The sequence below is a fragment of the Aethalodelphis obliquidens genome, unplaced genomic scaffold, assembly GCF_003676395.1.
Source record: "Aethalodelphis obliquidens isolate GAN/ISIS:26980383/991018 unplaced genomic scaffold, ASM367639v1 scaffold149, whole genome shotgun sequence".
NCBI classification, from domain to species: domain Eukaryota; kingdom Metazoa; phylum Chordata; class Mammalia; order Artiodactyla; family Delphinidae; genus Aethalodelphis; species Aethalodelphis obliquidens.
In genome coordinates, this window is record NW_020838093.1 from 74,580 (window position 1) to 89,706 (window position 15,127).

The window sequence follows — 15,127 nt, forward strand, 5'->3', positions numbered from 1 at the left end:
CATTTGTTTTAGATTCCACATATAATATCATATGATATTTGTCTCTCTCTGTCTTACTTATTTCACTTAGTATGATAATCTCTAGGTCCATCCATGTTGCTGCAGATGGCATTATTTTGTTCTTTTCTGTGGCTGAGTAATATTCCATTGTATATATGTACCACATCTTCTTTATCCATTCGTCTGTCGGTGGACACTTAGGTTGCTTCCATGTCTTGGCTATTATAAATAGTGCTCTAATGAACACTGGGGTGCATGTATCTTTTCAAATTATGGTTTTCTCCAGATATATGTCCAGGAGTGGGATTGCTGGATCATGTGGTAATTCTTTTTTTAAGGCACCTCCATACTGTTCTCCATATTAGTTGTACCAATTTACATTCCCACCAATAGTGTAGGAGGGTTCCCTTTTCTCCACACCCTCTCCAGCATTTTTTTTTTTTTTTTTCTTTTTGCGGTACACGGGCCTCTCACTGCTGTGGCCTCTCCCATTGCGGAGCACAGGCTCTGGACGCACAGGCTCAGCGGCCATGGCTCACGGGCCCAGCCGCTCCGCGGCACGCGGGATTCTCCCGGACTGGGGCACGAACCTGTGTCCCCTGCATCGGCAGGCAGACTCTCAACCACTGCGCCACCAGGGAAGCCCCCTCTCCAGCATTTATTGTTTATAGACTTTTTTTTTAAATTTTATTATTTATTTATTTACTTGGCTGAGCCAGGTCTTAGCTGTGACATGCGGGATCTTTGTTGTGGCATGATGGATCTTTAGTTGAGACATGCGGGATCTAGTTCCCTGACCAAGGATAGAACCCAGGCCCCTTGCATTGGGAGCACAGAGTCTTAACCAGTGGACCACCAGGGAAGTCCCTATAGACGTTTTGATGATGGCCATTCTAACTGGTGTGAGGTGATACCTCATTGAGGTTTTGATTTGCATTTCTCTTAATAATTAGTGATGTTGAGCACCTTTCCATGGGCTTTTTGGCCATCTGTATATCTTCTTTGGAGAAATGTCTATTTAGATATTCTGCCCATTTTGGATTGGGTTGTTTGTTTTTTTGATATTGAGCTGCATGATCTGTTTGTGTATTTTGGAGATTAATCCCCAGTTGGTCGCTTCGTTTGCAAATATTTTCTCCCATTCTGTGGGTTGTTTTTTTGTTTTGTTTATGGCTTCCTCTGCTGTGCAAAAGCTTTTAAGATTAATTATTTCCCATTTTAAAATTTTTGTTTTTATTTTCATTACTCTAGGAGTTGGATCCAAAAAGATATTGTTGTATTTCATGTCAAAGAGTATTCTGCCTATGTTTTCCTCTAAGAGTTTTATAGTATCCAGTCTTACATTTAGGTCTTTAATCCATTTTGAGGTTATTTTTGTTTATGGTGTTAGAGAATGTTCTAATTTCATTCTTTTTCATGTAACTGTCCAGTTTTCCCAGCACCATTATTGAAGAGACTGTCTTTTCTCCATTGTATATTCTTGCCTCCTTTGTCATAGGTTAATTAACCGTAGGTGCATGGGTTTATTTCTGGGCTTTCTATCCTGTTCTATTAGTCTATATTTCTATTTTTGTGCCAATACCATACTGTTTTAATTACTGTAACTTTGTAGTATAGTCTGAGGCCATGGAGCCTGATTTCTCCAGCTCCATTTTTCTTTCTCAGGATTGCTTTGGCTATTCGGGGTCTTTTGTGTTTCCATACAAATTGTAAAATTTTTTGTTCTAGTCCTGTGAAAAATGCCATTGGTAATTTGATAGGGATTGCATTGAATCTGGAGATTGCCTTGGATAGCATAGTCATTTTGACAATACTGATTCTTCCAATTCAAGAACATGGTACCTCTTTCCATCTGTTTGTGTTGCCTTCACTTTCTTTCATCAGCATCTTATAGCTTTCAGAGTACAGGTCTTTTGCCTCCTTAGGCAGGTTTATTCCTAGGTATTTTATTCTTTTGATGCAATGGTAAATGGGATTGTTTCCTTAATTTCTGTTTCTGGTCCTTTGTTGTTAGTGTATAGAAATGCAAGAGATTTCTGTGTATTAACTTTGTATTCTGCAACTTTAGTGAATTCATTCATGAGCTCTAGTAGTTTTCTGGTAGCATCTTTTTTTTTTTTCAAGACAGGAGTCGAAGTTTATTCTTGGGAAGAACAAAGTCCCCCCAACCCTCCACATCCAGGAAGGCTTCCCCAGGAGGCCCTGCCCCTCCAAATGGTCATCTCTCTTTTCTGAACCCCTGCTTCCACCAACATCCATTATGATGCTGCTACTTGGGTGAGAGGCTCCTTCAGGTACTGCACCAAGGCCTGGGTCTTGGCCTCGAGCATTCCGAAGCCAACAGTCTCCTTGGCATACATGCACAGTGGAAGGTTGGCCACTCGAGTGATGGCTACCCGGCCCTCCATGCAGTCCATGAGGATGAATTTGAGATTGTCTTCATTAAACGCTTGGTTCCCATTCTGGTCGTAGGCCGCCCAGATGTTACTGGTGATGGCAGCGGTGACCCGGGCGTCTGTATCCCCGTAACCGGAGTAGGCCAACAGAGATCCCTCGTTATTCAGCAGCAGGGTGCTCTGGATGCCTCCAGTGTTGGCCTGGCTTAGCACCTGGGTCAAAGCCTTGAGACGCAGCATGCCTGCGGCTCCTATCCCTGGGCTTTTGCACCCAGATCCCCGAGTTTCCTACTGGGGGAGTTTCCTGCCCTCTGCCTGCCGCTTCCCATAGTCCAGCTGCCCTGCTCCGGAACGCCCTTAGCATCTTTATGATCTTCTATGTATAGTATCATGTCATCTATAAAGAGTGACAGTTTTACTTCTTGTTTTCCAGTTGGGATTCATTTTATTTCTTTTTCTTCTCTGATTGCCATGGCTAGGACTTCCAAAGCTATGTCGAATAAAAGTGATGAGAGTGGACACCTTGTCTTGTTCCTGATCTTAGAGGAAATGCTTTCAGCTTTTCACTATTGAGTATGATGTGAGCTGTGGGTTTAGCATATATGGCCTGTATTATGTTGAGGTAGGTTCCCTTTATGCCCACTTTCTAGAGAGTTTTTATCATAAATGTGTGTTGAATTTTGTCAAAAGCTTTTTCTGTATCTATTGAGATGATCATATGGTTTTTATTCTTCAATTTGTTAATGTGGTGTATCACACTGATTTGCAGATATTGAAAAATCCTTGCATTCCTGAGATAAATCCCACTTGATCATGGTGTATGATCCTTTTCGTTTTTTTTTTTTTGGTGTATTATCCTTTTAATGTATTCTTGGAATTGGTTTTCTAGTATTTTGTTGAGAATTTGTGCTTCTATGTTCATCAGTGATATTGGCCTGTAATTTTCTTTTTTTGTGGTATTTTTCTCTGGGTTTGGTATCAGGGTGATGGTGGACTCATAGAATGAGTTTGGGAGTACTCCTTCCTCTTCAATTTTTTGGAATACAGTAAGTCCCCTACATATGAATGAGTTCTGTTCCGAGAGTGCATTCATAAGTCCAATTCATTCGTAAGTCCAACAAAGTTAGACTAGGTACCCAATTAACACATTTGGCTATATAGTACTGTACTGTAATAGGTTTATAATACTTTTCACACAAATAATGCATAAAAGACAAACAAACAAAAAATAAAGAATACATTTTTTTTTTGGCTGTGTTGGGTCTTTGTTGCTGCACGCAGGCTTTCTCTAGTTGCGGTGAATGGGGGCTAGTCTTCGTAGCAGTGCATGGGCTTCTCATTGCGGTGGCTTCTCTTGTTGCAGAACACAGGCTCTAGGTGCGCAGGCTTCAGTGGTTGCAGCACATGGGCTCGGTAGTTGTGGCCCTCAGACCCTAGAGCGTGCGGGCTTCAGTAGTTGCGGAGCATGGGCTCAGTAGTTGTGGTGCGCAGTCTCAGTAGTTGTGGCGCACAGGCTTAGTTGCTTCATGGCATGTGGGTTCTTCCCAGACCAGGGATCAAATCCATGTCCCCTGCATTGGCAGGCATATTCTTAACCACTGCACCTCCGCAGTGGAAGGGAAGTCCCAAGAAAACAATTTTAATCTTACAGTACAGTACCTCAAAAAGTACAGTACAATACCAGCTACATCATTGCTGCTTTTACGCTTGCTTCTGGACATCCTGGGCTTGAAATAAAGATACTGTACTACTGTACTCTATACAGTACTGTACAGTAAAGTACACAAAAGCACACCACTTGTAGAGGATGCACACATGTGACAATGTACGCCAGATACGTGAACTAACTCATGTGATTGGACATGCGAACGCATGTTCGCATCTTTGAAAGTTTGCAACTTGAAGGTTTATATGTAGGGGACTTACTGTAGCTTCAGAAGGATAGGTGTTAACTCTCCTCTGAATGTTTGAGAGAATTCGTCTGTGGAGCCATATAGTCCTGGACTTTTTTTTGGGGGGGGTGCTGCATTGGGTCTTTGTTGCTGCACACAGCCTTTCCCTAGTTGCAGCTAGAGATTTGGGCTGCTCTTTGTTGCAGTGTGTGGGCTTCTCATTGCAGTGGCTTCTCTTGTTGCACAACACGGGCTCTAGGCATGTGGGCTTCAGTAGTTGGAGCATGCAGGCTCAGTAGTTGCAGCACGCAGGCTCAGTAGTTGCAGCATGCAGGCCCTAGAGTACGTGGGCTTCAGTAGTTGTGGTGCATGGGCTCAGTAGTTGTGGTTCACAGCCTCTAGGGCACATGGGCTTCAGTAGTTATGTCACACGGGCTTAGTTGCTCCACGGCATGTGGGATCTTCCCAGACCAGGGATTGACCCTGTGTCTCCTACATTGGCAGGCGGATTCTTAACTGCTGCGCCACCAGGGAGGTCCCTGGACTTTTGTTTGCTGGAAGTTTTTAAATCACAGTTTCAATTTCAGTACTTGTGATTGGTCTGTTCATATTTTCTATTTCTTCCTGGTTCAGTCTTGGAAGATTATACCTTTCTAAGAAATTGTCCATGTCTTCTAGGTTGCCAATTTTATTGGCTTGTAGTTGCTTGTAGTAGTCTCTTATGATCCTTTGTATTTATGTGGTGTTAGTTGTAACTTCTCCTTTTTCATTTCTAATTTTATTGAGCCCTCTCCCTTTTTTTCTTGATGAGTCTGGCTAAAGGCTTATCAATTTTGTTTATCTTTTCAAAGAAACAACTTTTAGTTTTATTGATTGCTATTGTTTTTTTCGTCTCTATTTCATTTATTTCTGCTCTGATCTTTATGATTTCTTTCCTTCTACTATCTTTGGGTTTTGTTTGTTCTTTCTTTAGTTGCTTTAGGTGTAAGTTTAGGTTGTTTGAGATTTTTTTGTTTCCTGAGGTAACATTGTGTTGGTATAAATTTCCCTCTTAGAACTTCTTTTGCTGCGCCCCACAGGTTTTGAATCTTTGTGTTTTTGTTTTATCTGTAGGTATTTTTTGATTTCCTCTGATTTCTTCAGTGATCCATTGGTTGTTTAGTAATATATGGTTTAGCTTCCCTGAGTTTGTGTTTTTTACAGTTTCTTTTTATTGTAGTTGATTTCTGATCTCATAGCACTGTGTTCAGAAAAGATGCTTGATATGATTTCAGTTTTCTTAAATTTACTTAGGCTTCCTTTGTGGACCAGCATGTGCTCTATCCTGGGGAATGTTCCATGTGCACTTGAGAAGAATGTGTATTCTGCTGCTTTCAGATGGAATGCTCTATAAATTTTAATTAAGTCCATCTGGTCTAATGTGTCATTTAAGGCCTGTGTTTCCTTATTGATTTTTTGTCTGGATGATCTGCCCAGTGATGTAAGTGGGATGTTAAAGTCTCCACTATTATTGTGTTACTGTCAATTTCTCCTTTTATGGCTGTTAGCATTTGCTTTATATATTGAGGTGCTCCTATGTTGGGTGCATATATATTTACAATTGTTATATCTTCTTCTTGGATTGATTCCTTGATCATTATGTAGTGCCCTTCTGTCTCTTGTAACAGTCTTTATTTTAAAGTCTATTTTCTCTGACATGAGTATTGCTACTCCAGCTTTCTTTTGCTTTCCATTTGTATGGAATACTTTTTTCCATCCCCTCACTTTCAGTCTGTATGTGTCCCTAGATCTGAAGTGGGTCTCTTGTAGGCAGGGTATATATGGGTCTTGTTTTTGTATCCATTCAGCCAGTCAGTGTCTTTTGGTTGGAGCATTTAATCCATTTACATTTAAGGTAATTATCGATATGTATGTTCTTATTACCATTTTGTTAATTGTTTTGGATTTGTTTTTGTAGGTCTTTTTTTTCCCCTCTCTTTTGTTCTTTTCTCTTGTGATTTGATGACTATGTTTAGAGTTGTGTTTGGATTGCTTTTTCTTTTTTGTATGTGTATCTATTGTAGATTTTTGGTCTGTGGTTATCTTGAGGTTTTTATATAGCAGTCTATATATGTATTTATATATACGATTGCTTTAAGTTGCTGGTCTCTTAATTGCAAATGCATTTCCAATATCCTGCATTCGTACTCTTCTCTCCTCATGATTCCTGGTTTTGACTTCATATTTGTGTATGGATGATTTCCTACCTTTACTATATGTTTGTCTTTACTGGTGAGCTTTGTCATTGGTGATTTTCTTGGTTCTGGTTGTGGCCTTTTCTTTTTCATCTAGAGAAGTTCCTTTAGCATTTGTTGTAAAGCTGGTTTGGTGGTGCTGGATTCTCTTAGCTTTTGCTTGTCTGTAAAGCTTTTTTTTTTTTTTTTAATTTGGCTGTGTTGGGTCTTAATTGTGGCGTGCGGGATCTTGGTTGCGGCATGCGGGATCTTTCGTTGCAGCATGTGGGCTCTTCATTGTGGTGTGTGGGCTTCTCTCTAGTTGTCGCACATGGGCTCTAGAGTGCACAGGCTCAGTGGTTGCAGCACACGGTCTCTCTAGCCGTGTAGAGCTTTTGATTTCTCTGTCAAATCTGAACAAGAGCCTTGCTGGGTAGAGCATTCTTGGTTGTAGGTTTTTCCCTTTCATCACTTTAAATGTATCATGCCACTCCCTTCTGGCCTGCAGAATTTCTGGTGAAAAAAACAGCTGATAACCTTATGGGGATTCCCTTGTATGTTATTTGTTGCTTTTCCCTTGTTGCTTTTAACATTTTCTCTTTGTCTTTAATTTTTGTCAGTTTGATTAATATGTATCTCAGAGTGTTCCTCCTTGGGTTTATCCTGTATGTAACTCTCAGGGCTTCCTGGACTTGAGTGAGTTTTTCCTTTCCCACGTTAGGGAAATTTTCAATTATTATCTCTTCAAATATTTTCTCAGGCCTTTTGTCTCTCTCTTCTCCTTCTGGGACCCCTAATGTGAATGTTGGTGCACTTAATATTGTCCCAGATGTCTCTTAGACTATCCTCATTTCTTTTCATTCTTCTTTCTTTATTCTGTTCTCTAGCAGTGTTTTCTACCATTCTGTGTTCCAGCTCACTTATTTTTTCTTCTGCCTCATTTATTCTGCTATTGATTCCTTCTAGTGTATTCTTAATTTCAGTTATTGTATTGTTCACCTCTGTTTGTTCTTTATTGACTTATTTTAAAATTTTATTTATTTATTGGCTGCGTTGGGTCTTTGTTGCTGCATGTGGGCTTTCTCTAGTTGCAGTGAGTGGGGTCTATTCTTTGTTGCAGTGCACCAGCTTCTCATTGTGGCTTCTCTGTTGCAGAGCATGGACTCTAGGCATGCAGGCTTCAGTAGTTGCAGCACGTGTTCTCAGTAGTTACAGCATGCAGGCCCTAGTGTGTACGGGCTTCAGTAGTTGCAGTGCATGGGCTCAGTAGTTGCGGTGCACAGACTCTATGGCTTGCAGGCTTCAGTAGTTGTGGTACACAGGCTCAGTATTTGTGGCTCACAAGCTCTAGAGTGCAGGCTCAGTAGTTGTGGCACGCAGGCTTAGTTGCTCTGAAGCATGTGGGATCTTCCCAGGCCAGGGATTGAACCCATGTTGCCTGCATTGGCAGGCAGATTCTTAACCACTTTGCCATGAAGGAAGTTCCTCTGTTTGTTCTTTAAATCTTCCAACTCTTCGTTAAACATTTCTTATATCTTTTGGTCTGTGCCTCCATTCTTTTTCTGAGATCTTGGATCATCTTTACTATCATTATTCTGAATTCTTTTTCAGGCAGATTGCCTATCTCCACTTCACTTAGCTGTTCTTCTGGGGTTTTGTCTGGTTCCTTTGTCTGGAACATATTTCTCTGCCATCTCATTTTGCCTGACTTTCTGTGTTTGTGGTCTCCGTTCCTCAGGCTGCAGAATTGTAGTCCTTGGTTCTGGTGTCTGTCCCCTGGTCGGTGAGGTTGGTTCAGGGGCTTGTGCAGGCTTCCTGGTGGGAGGGACTGGTGCCTGCCCACTGGTGTATGGAGCTGGGTCTTGTCCTTCTGGTGGGCAGGGCCATGTCAAGGGGTCTGTTTATAGGCAGCCTTTGGCTCAGGACAACTTTAGACAACTTTGCTGATGGGTGGGGCTGTGTTCCCACCCCGTTGGTTGTTTGGCCTGAGTCGTCCCAGCACTGGAGCCTGCAAGCTGTTGGGTGGGGCCAGGTTTTGGTGCTGAGATGGCAACCTCCAGGAGAGCACACGCCCGATGAATATTCCCTGGGGCCTCCGCCACCAGTGTCCTTGCCCCCCACAGTGAACCACAGCCGACCCCTGCCTCCCCAGGAGTCCTTCCAAGACCTGTAGTTACATCTGGCTCAGGCTCCTGTGGAGTCACTGCTTTGCCTGGGACCCAGTGCACATGAAACCTTGTGTGCTCCCTCCAAGAGTGGAGTCTCTATTTCCCTCAGTCCTGTGGAGCTCCAGCACTCAAGCCCTGCTGGCCTTCAAAGCCAAATGCTCTGGGGACTTCTCCCAGTGCCAGAACCCCAGGCTGGGGAGCCTGACATGGGGCTCAGAACTCTCACTCCTGTGGGAGAACCTCTGTGATATAATTATTTTCCAGTTTGAGGGTTGCCCAACCAGCAGGTATAGCATTTGATTATATCGCGAAAGCACCCCTCCTACCATCTGGTTTTGGCTTCCTCTTTGTCTTTCAATATAGAATATCTTTTTTGGTAGGTTCCCATCTTTTTTGTCGATGGTTGTTCAGCAGTTGGTTGTGATTTTGGTGTTTTCGTGAGAGGAGGTGAGCTCAAGTCCTTCTACTCCCCCATCTTGTCTCCTGAGGGACAATGCATTCTGAGGGAACTTGATGCTCTGGGACATCCCTGTTCCCCTTCAAGTTGTGCCAGGATGGGTAGGGTTGTTTATGGGCTGGGGTCTACATGGCAGGGCCTCATCTCCATGACCTGCCTCAAAACCCAGAAATATCTACCATTCCCTTCCTTGTTTTCTTTCATTCCTCTGAAGACACACTGATTCATTACTCTGGAACTGTCCCTAGACACTGGGTGGCAGACCCAGGTCTTCTTTCTCAGTGCCCAGCACAGGCTCGACCAACGGGGCTGCAAAGTACACTGCAGCTACAATCCTAAATATATTCTTAATTTTTGGAAACTACCCATCCCTGATAGTACATCACTTAATTATCCGGTCTATAATTGATTAATCACACACCTTATTGTCTAACTTTGGCCTGGAAAATGCACTGGAGGATTCTGTGTTTTTTAAAATGTCAGTCTTAAAACAGAACTACTTATGTCACATTTGATTCTTGTGTCCAAGAAAAGAGTCACAACTTCCTAAGTAATCAAAATTCATGAGAAGAACTAAAGAAAACTTGGCTAGTTTATACTGTAAAATTGTTACCTGATTTTCACACACAGAGTACACTCATTGGGATAAGTGGACATGTCGCTTCCACACACAGGGCTAAAGTCCCTGGGACATCCTGGTAATTCATACTGATTGCAATCTGGCTGGAAAAGAGAAAGGAAGACAGCAATTGGAGAATACCGTGAGACTTTCTCATCACAAAACAGCTGAGAGGAGGCCAAACACCCACATTTTCCTAGATTTCCTAGAAACAGCCTACAGAAAGATTTCTATTTTCCACAAAAAAAAAAAAAGTTTTTTCTAATGCAAAAATCAGATGCCGTGTTGAAGCAATGGGTCAGTACCTGCTATGTAAGAAAAGGACCTCAGAGGAAGGTTCTGTCTGGCTGATTTTTAAATGAAAGTCCAAGATATGTCACCAAACCTACTTTACTATCCTCCAGCTTCATAATTTGCTCTTCACTCCCACCTCCATGAGAATGTCCTGTTACATTCCACCTAATCCCTGTGCATAATGCCCAGATACACTCGGGAATCCTGTCTGGACTTTTAAGATACTGGCATTTAAGCAACAGCATTAAAGAAAGCAGTAGGTTCAGAATTAGATCTCAGGGGTGGTTATGGGTTTAATTGTGTCCACCCAGAAAGATATGTTAAAGTCCTAACCCCCAGTACCTCAGAATGTGACCATATATGGAAATAGGGTCTTTATATAGGTAATCAACTTAAGGTTAGTAGAATTGGCCCTAATCCAATATGACTGGTGTCCTTATCAAAAGGGAAATATGGACACAGAGTCACACACAGAGGGAAGATCATGTGAAGACACCAAGAGAATGCCATTAACTAGCCAAGGAATGCCTGAGGCTACCAGATACTAGGGCAGAGGAATAGAACAGATTCTCCCTCTGAAGGAAGCAACCCTGCCAACACCTTGAGTTTGGACTTCTAGCCTTGAGAACTGTGAGACAGTGCATTTCCATTGTGTAAGATATCCAGTTTGTGGCTTTATTACGGCAGCCCTAAGAAACCGATATGGGGTCATGGAACTCAACCCTCAGATTCAATGGAATCGAGGCCAGAGACATAACATGTCTTATGCATAGCCACTAGTCTCTAGCAGGGCCAGGACTAGAAATGGTCACAATGGTCACACTATGACGTGCAGAGTCCCACTTTAATAACAGGTTAAATATATGGCCTGCTGTATTTCTGTTTGTGTGTGTATGTATTAGTAGTGATTACCGTTCCTCACTTCAGAGTAAGTCACCCTGTTTAGCATTCTTAATAAATGAACTACACATTTCTACTGATATCTGGATTTATAAAGAGCTAAGCAGGGCTGGCCATGGGCCAAACTCTAAAGTAAAGAACTTTTTTGACCCTTTCCATCCTCCATTCAGCCCTCTATCTCCATTTAGGAGCCTGATGTGTTCTTGCTGCCCCAGCTTCATTAAGATGTTGCCTTCCAGGGCTTCCACAGGAGAGTAGATGCCCTCTTATCCAATGAGATTGGGACAAGTGGTAATTGCTCACTTAATTGAAAAAGTCAATTAACAGGGAAACAATAACAGAATCTCTTAAAACATAAAAGAAAACAGATGCCAATCTTTTGATGTAAGACAATGACAAGGCACATGGCCAGCTGTAATGCTACCTACACTAAGATAACCTCCCTTGCAGCTAGGTATGACCATGTGATCAAGGTCAGGCTGATGGGATACAAGTGGAATTATTGTGTAGTAGCTTCTGGGAACCTCCTTTAAAAGAAAGTTGGTACCTGTCCTCTGCTTCCCCCAATTCTTATTCTCCTTTGTCCATTCCTCCATCCTGCTCCTGGGTGCATGGAGCGCTACTTTTTATCTTGCAGACTGGGAGGCCAAAGGCCATGTCCTAAGATGGCAGCTCTGCGAGCTGTTATTTTGAGTCGTTGTTTCTTGCAGCTGAATCTAATCCTACCTGACATAAGACATAAGACTTTTCCTATGAATGTTTCAACTAATTAGAGTTCTGTGCACTGTCACTGCAAAAATCATACACATAATAAATCACCTATGATTTCCTGTTTTGGTTTCTTTAAAAATGGGATTTCTCAACCCCATTCATATTTTGGACCAGATAATTCTTTGTTGTGTGAGGCTGCCCTGTGCATTGTAGCAAGTTTAGTAGCATTTCTGTTCTCTATCCACTAGATGCCAGTAACAACTCCCCAGTTAGACAATCAAAATGACTGTCTAAATGTCTCCTGGCGGGTAAAACTACCCATTTTAAACATTGTGAGAATTTAAAGACACTGTTACAACAAGGTAATATACAATTAAAACATAATTCCCCAATTATTTACCATTGTTTTACCTATACCTAATTCAAGAGCAATTTTTTTGTTTTTAGCGTTTTGTCTTTTAGCAAGTCTTTCAAAAGCATTTGACACAGTTCTCATATAAATGGCTTATCTCTTTACACTCATGTTTATGCTGTTTTTACATTTTTAATTAAAATAAGACTGGAGACTCACATAACAGGCCTGTGAACACACATACTTGAGTCTTAGTGAAAATACAACTCCACTGATGGAAATATTCGACTTTACAAGAGAGTAGTCATACAAGACAGTGGTCTATCTACAACCAGTGAGTGAGTGATCTGCTGTGGAAACTGTTCAGAGAGAAAGGAGAGGGTCGTATGTGAGTTGCTTAAATGGAAGATGCCAGAGTGAGTTTTTGCTGTTATTATCCCCATTTTTCTGAAAGAAAATCAAACCCAAGAAAACTGAGTCATCTGAGTAAAAGTATTATTGGGCACCCATTAAGTGCTGAAGACTGGGCACCAAATAACAAGACATCATCCTTGACCACAAAATATACAGTTTACTGGAGGGAGACAGACAATTACAATTCAGTGCTCTGATGGGCTAGTGAAGAGCACTGGATCTGGAGTCAGAATGCCTGGCTTGGAACCACAGTTCCACCATTTCCATGTGAACTTGACCAGGGGGATAATATTGGTACCTACTTTTACTGCTATATAGGATTAAGTGAGTTATTCTATACAAAGAATTTAGAACACTGTCTGGTATCTAAGCATTCACTGTTGAAGGAAACCAGGCTATGTCACCCCCAAAATATGGCTCTTTGATATAAAAATTATTTTGAGCTAAAGGCAGTTAATATGCAGCTCTCTCTCTCTCTTCCCCTTTTCTGCCTAAGGGCAGGATATAAATTCTCCTTTACTGGAGATGACTCTGGACTCTTATCAGTCCAGAGGTGGGACCTGAGGAATCTGCAAACAAACCGTACCCCATTAGTTTCCTCCCATTATTTATCTTCCCACTGTTTGCCACCCTTGGAAGCCTAAAACCATTTTCCTTTGTCCTGTCATTTATCTACAAACTTACTGCTCTCTGGTAAAGATGCTATATAAGGCAGATTTCAAAGCCACCTCTTTGAATTACTCATCTCTGAGTGCTCCCATGTGTATGCACAATGCACTTGTTAATAAATGTTTGTTTATTTTTCTCTTGTTAACCTGTCCTTTGTTATAGGGGCCCCAGCTGAGAACTTAGAAGGGTAGAGGAAAGATTTTTTTCCTCCTTACACTAGCATGGTGGTGATGATAATGCAATGTAGTTTGAATGGAGGCACAGAGAAAGTACATGTATGTCTGCTTTGGAGGAAGAAAACAGGGTAGGAAAGTTTCCGAGAAAAGGTCTGTACTAAATTGAATACTCAAAGTTACCTAACCCACCGAGGTCAGTATCCCCATATGTAAATAATAATATCTATCTATCTTACAAGGTCATTGTGAGAAATGAGAGACTGCGTATACAAATGGACAGTGTCAGACCAGATATTAAGAACTCTGACCCACAACCTTAGCAAGCTGCCCAGGAAACCAACACATTATTTAGAATAACCAGTCCAGGAAGTCAGTCTGCTAGAGTCAGACTGGTAAAAAATCAGATAGCTATCTGTAGTGACATCCAGGGAGCCAAACAGTAACCTCTGTGACAATTGGCCCCAAATGGCCAGGACTTGATTAGGGAAGCTGATAGTTTCCTAAATTTTGTCCCTGCTTCCAACTTAGGCCCAGTCAGAGAAAGCCAAATATGTCCTTCTAACAATTCACATAGGATGCCTGCTTCTAGTTACCCACCTACAGCTTCGCCACGCCAATAGCCTCAATCAGGGCATACCTGATGCTTTCCCATTTTCCCACTTTAAAGCCTTCCCACTCTCTGCCTTTTAGTCTCAGCCAAAATGACGCAAGTGACATGGCTAACTCACTTGCTACATCAAGCTCTGAATAACTAGCTTTTTATTATTATTAACCTTTTAAAAAAATTGAAGTATAGTTATTTACAATGTTGTGTTAGTTTCAGGTGTACAGCAAAGTGATTCAGATATATACATACATATATATATATATATATATATTCTTTTTCAGATTCTTTTCCATTATAGGTCACTACAAGACATTGAATATAGTTCCGCATGCTACACAGCAGGTCCTTGTTGTTTATCTATTTTATATATAGTATTGTGCATATGTTAATCCCAAACTCCTAATTTTTCCTTCCCTCCCCCTCCCTCTTGGCAACCATAAGTCTGTCCTCTGTCTGAGTCTGTTTCTGTTTCATAGGTAGGTTCATTTGTGTCATATTTTAGGTTCCACATTTAAGTTATATGTGATTATTTGTCTTTCTCTGTCTTACTTCAGTTAGTATGATAATCTCTAGGTCCGTCCATGTTGCTGCAAATGGCATTATTTTGTTCTTTTTTATAGCTGAGTAGTAGTATTCCATTGTATATAAGTACCACATCTTCTTTATCCATTTGTCTGTCGATGGACACTTAGGCTGCTTCCATGTCTTGGCTACTGTAAATAGTGCTGCTATGAGTACTGGGGTGCATGTTGAATAACTAGCTTTTGCTAGTTATTTGGTTGGTCTTCCTTACTTCCACAGAATTTAATTTAATGTACATAAAATGCCTAGTATAAGGTGTAACTATTAGGCTTAGGGTCTTCTAAATCATCAAAGGGAACATTAAAGGAAACAAAGCCCTGAGGTATCCAAGGCCTGAGCTATTTTCAACCAACCTGTACATTGTGATCCGTATCAAAAAGCCTGCCTGAGAATCTGGTTTCTAAAGAAGCAGTCCACTGTTTCGAAAGTGGCAGGTCAGACCTGAAAACCAGCCCCCAACCCAAACTGTTGTCAGCTTCACATATCAGTAGAAATGATACAAGTGGTTTCTTACTTACTGTTCTATATTCTGAATGTTGACCAAATTGAGCATTCAAAGAGACTGCAAGAAGAAAACAGACATTTTAAAGGATGTAATTAAGGTCAGTTCTTCTTCATAAGGGGTTTTTTAAATCCAGCTTGTGATTTTTTTTTTTTTTTTTTTTTTTTTTTTTTTT

The 15,127-nt window shown here is 41.3% G+C and overlaps 1 protein-coding gene and 1 pseudogene across 2 annotated transcripts in view; one reads left to right on the forward strand and one right to left on the reverse strand.

The window, feature by feature from the left end:
• LOC113616537 (DNA-directed RNA polymerase II subunit RPB2-like) overlaps window positions 1–15,127 on the forward strand; it is a 150,914-nt gene that overhangs the window by 63,102 nt on the left and 72,685 nt on the right. The gene's annotated exons all lie outside the window — the stretch shown is intronic.
• On the reverse strand, window positions 2,258–2,690 carry LOC113616538 (ragulator complex protein LAMTOR2 pseudogene; annotated as a pseudogene).